General features: G+C 39.6%; 1 long non-coding RNA gene across 1 annotated transcript; it reads right to left on the reverse strand.

The window, feature by feature from the left end:
* Nucleotides 1–353: 353 nt before the first annotated feature.
* On the reverse strand, nt 354–8,159 carry LOC132875197 (uncharacterized). Its single transcript, XR_009651773.1, has 2 exons — nt 8,023–8,159; nt 354–2,131 (listed from the first exon to the last, which is right to left on the reverse strand). It is a non-coding gene; the product is annotated as an uncharacterized LOC132875197 (long non-coding RNA).
* Nucleotides 8,160–8,799: the final 640 nt, after the last annotated feature.

The following is an 8,799-nucleotide window of genomic DNA, read 5'->3' on the forward strand; positions in this document are numbered from 1 at the left end:
CATACAATCAATACAGCATTATCGCAGCAACACAATATTTGGCAACATCTCTAAAACCTCGGAAGTATAAAACACTTTTTAAGCCTTCGAATCAAAGATCATAATACAGGTGAGCTAGTGTAACACTGATGACAGAATAAAAAGCTTTAATAATAAAACAAAAGAAAAAAAGGGCTGCTTGGCTTCTCCAGTCATCCTCTTCCTTTTATTCTCGGATTGTTTCGATGTTCTCGTGCTTTTTTATTCCTGTGCTTCCCTCCTCTACAGGATATCCACGACTCTCCCTCCATCCTTCATTCGTTTCACCGTGGTTTAGTGCAAAGCGTCTCTGGATTTCAGTTGCGTGGAGATGATTGTGTTCCTTTCTCAGCCGGCAGCAGAGAGAGAGAGAGAGAGAGAGAGAGAGAGAGAGAGAGAGAGAGAGGAAGCGAGTGGAAAGGCTGTTCGAGTTACGCAAAGCAGGAAGTGAAGGATTCAGTCCGAGCTGCCTATCAACACTAATCAGCCTGGGAGGACACACACACACACACACACACTCATACACAAACTCATTAAGCTATATCCACATGGTTTAAGATGAAACATCTCATGAACCTTGTATCTTCTGAGATCGAGAACCAAACTGGTGTAAAGATTCGCTGATTTAAATCAGTGATCTGGAATTGAATCACAAATTCGATTAAATCGCAAAACTTTTGGTGTTTTAGTGTCTTTCATGTTTTATTTTTTCCTCTAACACTCAATATACTCAACTTTATTCTTGAGGAGTTGGACACAAGTTTATGAGGTCCTCTCACTGGGCTGGCGTACTCATGGAAGCGTTTTCAAATTGTTTTTGTGTCGATGGAGATATTTCCAGAAATGTTGTTTGTTTATATAAAAATGGAGGCGGAGTAAAATCTATGCTTTCAAAAAAAAAAATAATAATCTCTGGAGGCATGGAGACAGGGCCTACCTACTTCACACGACAGCTTGATTGATAACTTTTTAAAGACAGGATTTCTCATACGTTTTGGAGTCCAGGGACTGGATCCTGCTCTGAAATGTTATCGATGTTGCAGCGTTTTCTCACTGAAAGCGTCACATGGTGATGTGCAGAGCCAATCAGGTTGCAAGCTTCAAGATCCTGAAGCTAGTGGCCAGAAAAGTGCACAAAAGATCACACACTGTTTCCGTACCATGTTGGTCCCAATAAAAGAGGTGTGGCCTGGGCTTGTCAGTCATAGTGAAGGGGGTGTGGCATCCAACTCTTTTTTTTTTTAAACTATGTGGACATAGCTTTAGGAAAAAAGACGCCATCATTTTACGGTCATCTCACACACACACTGAGATGAAATCAATACTAAAAGTAAAAAAAAAAAGTACAAAGCGCAGGCATACTCACTGCCACACACACAGGAACATATAAACTAAAAGGCACGCATCCTCACTGCCACTTTCAAATGCACGCTTGTGCGCACACACACATCTAAACTCATCCACTTCTGTGTCCACAACTTCACACACACACTTGCAGACGAAAGCAAACACACAATCAATCATCGACAATACTGACACGCAAGACTGAAAACTAAAGCATGCCATGACACTTAATGACATCACCAGACTTCAGTCACATGACCTCCCTCCCATCCGGGTGGCTGGGACCCTCTGTGTATCTTCAGATAACGAGCAATAAGTGCATTGAGAAGCGCATTGTGTATACTGTATATGTGATGCAGGACAGACACGACTCGTTAAAAGACACTAGGTGAATATGAATAAAATTGTACACAGCTGGATGACTAGGTTTCTGAAAGCTACTGCTGAAATGTTTAAATGCGTTCTCATTGTAACACTACACATTAAACGGCCATGAAGGAAGATATGAGAAAGATAAAAAAAAGAACTCCAAGTCTTGTCCCAGTTCTGTTCTTCGTTTCCATCTGTCCATCGATCCGGTGGTGGAGTCTCCTGGTTGGTGTGTGCGTATATATGTGTGTGTGTGTGAGTGTGTGTGTGTGTGTGTGTGTGAGTGCTCATCTCCAGGTAAGTGCAATTCTTGGATCACCTGTACCCACTCCTTCATGGTACCTCGATCTCTTTCTGTCTTTCATCTGCCTCCTTCACTGTCTGACAAAATCTTTACATCCTGAAAAAAAAAAGATTGAGATTTTTTGGGAGTATATTACATGGACACAAGTGTTTTACTGGGAAATGCTCCACTCGTATTTTTCATACGAGCTCCATCCGGGACATGGAGAACCAAAACCGTAACATAAATCTCTATGACTATGTTCAGACTGCACCCTGAAACGACCCATATCCGATTTTTTTGCCCATATGCGACCTGTATCCGATTTGTTATTGACAATCTGAACGACACAGATCCGATTTTTTCACATGCGACCCAGGCCGCTTGGATATGTGGTCCTAAATCCGATGCATATCCGTTTTCACATGCGACTGCAGTCTGACCGGACGGGTCGCATTCATGCGATCTACACGTCATCAACAAGAGACAAACGTCACGATTCTGCATTGGCTAATCCCGCCTCTTTGGTGGAAAACAACAACATTTATACAGTTTTCAGAATTTAAATAGACTTTTATAGAATTGATCAAGCTAATGGTGGATTTGGTAGGGACCTGGATGTTGATCTGTTAGCCTGATTAAATAAAACAGTTTCTATAACTGATTTATAACTTAAACCATCCTATATTATAAGATTATAAGATTGTTCTGGAAATTTCCAGTAATTTGACACCTTCGGTCTCATTAGTCTGCTGCCCACATTAATCAGATTATTATGTGAGTTCCGCCACCGCCACAAAAACCACATCGCCAGGTCTTGCCTCATCTCCATCGCAAACTGCACTGGTGTTTCTGCACCTTGAGCCAGCGCTGAGAGAAGTTGCAGAATTCAGCTGGCTATAAACAATCTAAATAAATATTTATAAAAATGTAGAAAAAGTTTATTAATATGATGAAATAAATATGTGCAAATTAAGTTTGGTAATACAGCGGCCGTATCCCAAATGACTGCCTACTGAAGCTCGAGTGCACTATATAGAGTTTAAAAATTCATTACTTCCTAGTAACATGTAGCGCACTTATATAGAAATTAGAGAGACATTTAGGAGTCAACCCTCGTTACCAGGCTACACGTTTTCATTTCAGTTCAGAAACAAAAACACACACGAGACCTCACACTTTAACACTAACCAGATAATTAAACACACAAACAAAAAAGAAATCATTAAACTTGAAGAGTGCGCTTTTTTTTTGTTTACGTATTACGTAGATGTGCTTATTACGCGTCAATTTGCGCATGCGGGACACTTTTGGGTCGTTTTCCGTTCATATTGGAGATCGCATACAAGTCTTATATAATTGGTAATGTGAACGGCCTAACAAAAAAATCGGATTTCACAACAAATCGGATATGGGTCGTTTCAGGTTGCAGTCTGAACGTAGTGTATATGTCAGTCGTGAGGAAATCGAAGAGTGAGTTGTTTTGATAAATTTGGGTACTTTTTATTTGTGAATGTGTCGATATAATAAAAAGAAAGTCACATGTTGGCTTGAAGATATGAAGTTTATCTTCTCATGTTGAAAAACTCACATTTTCATACGAAATACATCACGGATCTGAGTGACATATTTAAGCAAGAGTCATCAGGAGATCACAGATTCCCCCGCCCCACCGGATCCCACACGAAACCCCACTCCAAATTTTCCTAAGTTGAATTGGTTGCCATTGAAATACGGAAAAAATAAAAATAGCAGAAATCCCAAAACGTCAAAAGGCACAACTGCGCTAGTCACTTAAAGGGGAACTGAAGTCATTTTTAAACTTGCTTTATTTCTTAATTAACGTGTTATTCAATTACGTTTTCGGTTTTAGTAACCTTATATCGTGACTCGTATTGGCAACTAATTGCAATTAAATATTATACTTATCGGCCTATTCGGTTTTTAGCCGTGTTGAGTTTAGTTCGTTTGGTCCACGGCAGGCGTCGCTTGTCTATACGATCTTCACGAGACTTGTGCGAGACTTCGAAACGTGAAGTGTCAGTGCTGCCATTTTGAAAACTGTTTACACAGCGGCCAGATCGCCATATCATTCCAATTTAGATTAATTTCAAGATTTCACAGCTTCATCAATGATGGAGATTATTCCATACGACTTTGAACCACTGGTAAAATGAAAAAAAAAACCCCACTTTCGGACACTACTCCGTCGCGCTGGTATTTACGTCATTACTGTCGCACAATTAAAACGTGCCGGATCAGTCGGCTGGTGGGTTTTCAAAATAATAAATACAAGCATGTATTTTTGTGATAAATCCATATTATACTGAGCACATTTCCCACATTAATCAATACAAAGTACCTGCAGCTTTCAGTTCTTTTAAATCAAGGCTGAATACTTTCTTCTTTGCTGCTGCCTTTTCTCATCTCATCTCATCTCATCTCATCTCATCTCATCTCATCTCATCTCATTATCTCTAGCCGCTTTATCCTGTTCTACAGGGTCGCAGGCAAGCTGGAGCCTATCCCAGCTGACTACGGGCGAAAGGCGGGGTACACCCTGGACAAGTCGCCAGGTCATCACAGGGCTGCTGCCTTTTATTAAATCAAATTTGAGACTTTTAATTTGATTTCTTTCAGCGTGACCGCAATGCATGATGGGATATATTGCTTTGGTTAGTGACCATCGGTTGTACACTACTTTTCGTGATGCATTCTGGGATACTTTGAGTGCACTACATAGGGTGCAAATAATCCTCACTATCATTTCGGACAGCACTATAAAATGGCGTCCTCACTATATAGTGCCCTATAGAGTAAGTAGGGAGCGATTTCGGACACAGGGAAAACTTCCGGCTTGATTACGTCAGCATTCGAAAGAGGACGCGCGCGTCTTTTGACAACGTTGGCAGAACTTTTGGTTAAATAGTGTAATTCAGCTTGAAAACCTTCGATACCAATTCAAATTATGTACTCTACCGTTCAAAAGTTTGGGGTCACTTTGAAATGTCCTTATTTTTGAAAGAAAAGCACTGTTCTTTTCAATGAAGATCACTTTAAACTAATCAGAAATCCACTCTATACATTGCTAATGTGGTAAATGACTATTCTAGCTGCAAATGTCTGGTTTTTGGTGCAATATCTCCATAGGTGTATAGAGGCCCATTTCCAGCAACTCTCACTCCAGTGTTCTAATGGTACACTGTGTTTGCTCATTGCCTCAGAAGGCTAATGGATGATTAGAAAACCCTTGTACAATCATGTTAGCACAGCTGAAAACAGTTGAGCTCTTTAGAGAAGCTATAAAACTGGCCTTCCTTTGAGCAGATTGAGTTTCTGGAGCATCACATTTGTGGGGTCGATTAAATGCTCAAAATGGCCAGAAAAATGTCTTGACTATATTTTCTATTCATTTTACAACTTATGGTGGTAAATAAAAGTGTGACTTTTCATGGAAAACACAAAATTGTCTGGGTGACCCCAAACTTTTGAACGGTAGTGTACATCATTAACTGTTAGTCAAATAAAGCACGGCAATTAAGATAAATAAGCTTTAAACAACTGAAATGGAACAAATATCATTCCATAAATATGCACTTTTCAAGCTGGGAGGAGAATACGAAAGTGAAAGTACTGTAGCTGAATTAAAAGGAAACGAAGGCCACTGAGAACTAACACTACGTTCAGACTGCAACCTGAAACGACCCATATCCGATTTGTTGTGAAATCCGATTTTTTTGTTAGGCCGTTCACATTACCAATTATATGAGACTTGTATGCGATCTCCAATATGAACGGAAAACGACCCAAAAGTGTCCCGCATGCGCAAATTGACACGTAATAAGCACATCTACGTAATACGTAAACAAAAAAAAAAGCGCACTCTTCAAGTTTAATGATTTCTTTTTTGTTTGTTTGTTTAATTATCTGGTTAGTGTTAAAGTGTGAGGTCTCGTGTGTGTTTTTGTTTCTGAACTGAAATGAAAACGTGTAGCCTGGTAACGAGGGTTGACTCCTAAATGTCTCTCTAATTTCTATATAAGTGCACTACATGTTACTAGGAAGTAATGGATTTTTAAACTCTATATAGTGCACTCGAGCTTCAGTAGGCAGTCATTTGGGATACGGCCGCTGTATTACCAAACTTAATTTGCCCATATTTATTTCGTCATATTAATAAACTTTTTCTACATTTTTATAAATATTTATTTAGATTGTTTATAGCCAGCTGAATTCTGCAACTTCTCTCAGCGCTGGCTCAAGGTGCAGAAACACCAGTGCAGTTTGCTATGGAGATGAGGCGAGACCTGGCGATGTGGTACAGGATGGTTTAAGTTATAAATCAGTTATAGAAACTGTTTTATTTAATCAGGCTAACAGATCAACATCCAGGTCCCTACCAAATCCACCATTAGCTTGATCAATTCTATAAAAGTCTATTTAAATTCTGAAAACTGTACAAATGTTGTTGTTTTCCACCAAAGAGGTGGGATTAGCCAACAGAATAGTGACGTTTGTCTCTTGTTGATGACGTGTAGGTTCGCATGAATGCGACCTGTCCGGTCAGACTGCAGTCGCATGTGAAAATATCAGATATGCATCGGATTTAGGACCACATATCCAAGCGGCCTGGGTCGCATGTGAAAAAATCAGATCTGTGTCGTTCAGATTGTCAATAACAAATCGGATACAGGTCGCATATGGGCAAAAAAATCGGATATGGGTCGTTTCAGGGTGCAGTCTGAACGTAGTCCATACTGCATTAACAAGCACTGAGGCTGGATTGGTATTCGGGTGTGGTTTGTTGTTGTTATTGTTGGATTAGTTTGATATTTATCTTAGTGTTCTCTCCAAACATGACTATGATTTAAAAACTTGATAACACGCAACTGGTTTTACACAAACCGAATGATGCAAGCTGTTCGGTGAATTCTAGGCTTGTGCGATATAACAATTTCATCGTTTCTACACTATTTTACTTCCACGCAATTCAGTAACATTTACTCTGGTGCTATTGTATTGAACTATATTATATTATATTATTACACTCACCGGCCACTTTATTAGGAACACCCATCCACCTGCAACAGTCTCTAGAGTTGACACACAGACAGAATGGTGCGAAAAGCAAAAAAAAAAACACTGAGTTGAGTGAGGGACAGTTCTGTGAGTGGAAACAAATGCCTCGTTGATAAGAGAGGTCAGAGGAAAATCGACAGATTGGTTCGAGAGTTTTTGCCAGGAAGGATACAGCAACTCATATAGTCACTCTTTACAACCGTGATGAGCAGAAAAGCATCTCAGCGTGCAACAGAAAACAGAAGACCACAGGAATCTTAGAACCAAGAACAAGTTCCTATTAAAGTGGCCGGTCAGTGGATGTTATCTCACCTGTCAAACTTTGTTGTCCAGGAAGCTTCGCAATTTAACACTGGCGTACAGTATCACTCAAAACCACGCTTTTTTTTGTCCCCCGAATAAAAACGGAGGGTAAGAAAATAGAGATATTAATCTGAAACGATCTACTTAGAACCCTTAGATATTAACTGACACCATACGGCAGCCCCGCCCCTTCTCCTCATGTGTCTTTCAAGTGCCTTTGCGTTTTGTCAAGGAAAACGTGTTGAGCTCCTGAGCATGAAACGAAATCGAACAATATGATGAAATGATCGATTTTGCTAATATTAGCATATACAGTAGTGAACTAGTTACTAAGACACAAAATGGCAGCCATGTGGACATGAGACAATCAATTTGTAAAATTATTATATCAAAAATACTGCTGTTGGTTATTTTAATGTAAAAAAACCCCAACACAATCAAGCTGAGTTTTCTTTATTGCCACTGCCAGCAAGCAGCGCCTGACTGCACAGGTGATAATTTTGGTTCTTTACGATTTAATTATTTTGGTTTTTGTCTTTTAAATAGTAAATCATGTGTTAAAACATCAACATCACACAAGACTAGTTAGTTGATTAAGCTGAAGAGTGATATACTCCAAACTCTACCTCCAGAGGAGTGACTCCACCCGGCTGATGATGTCAGAGAGATCGAAAGGCAGCGGCATGTCGGGATCGTCGCTGGTCCAATACGGTCGGTCGACAGGTGCTTCCTCAGGGGGTAGAGTCTGCGCCAGGCTCGACTGGCATCTACAGGCACACAGAAACCCAATTAACACTCGGGTTACAATCTACAAACAAGGTGTTGTTTCATAAACTGTCAATTTATCATACGAACGTTCTAGTAAAGACCAAAACGTGATAACAATATTAAAAACTAGATGGAGACAATGACTAAAGTCACAGTAATTTGCACTAGCTGACCTTTGCCAACTGAAGGTCAAGGTGAAGGTCATTTTGCAGAACAAAATGAAAAAAAAAAGATTGAAAAAATTAGGAAAATTGACAGAGTTATAAGTGATTGAAAAAAATCCCGTTTTTCATGGATCATTCCAGATCAGTGATCCGGATCAGCACCAAAAGCCATAGCAACTTAATTCAGCCCAGACGTATTCTTCATGTAAAATTGATGATGATTGGTTGAAAACTAAGGGACAAATAGCGTCATAAAATGTTATAATAATAATAATAATAATAATAATAATAAAAATGAGATAAAGACTGTGATTAAAGTCAGAGTGATTTGCGCTAGCTGTTACAAACTTGCATGTCTGGTCACCGTACCCTATAGATCCGGAACGGTAAGAGATAGAGAATGACGCTTAGTGAGGAAAAGTTGCGCCCTGCCGCCCTGAACAAAATTAAAAAAATAATAATAAATAAATA

Source organism: Neoarius graeffei, chromosome 27 (genome assembly GCF_027579695.1).
Source record: "Neoarius graeffei isolate fNeoGra1 chromosome 27, fNeoGra1.pri, whole genome shotgun sequence".
NCBI lineage: Eukaryota > Metazoa > Chordata > Actinopteri > Siluriformes > Ariidae > Neoarius > Neoarius graeffei.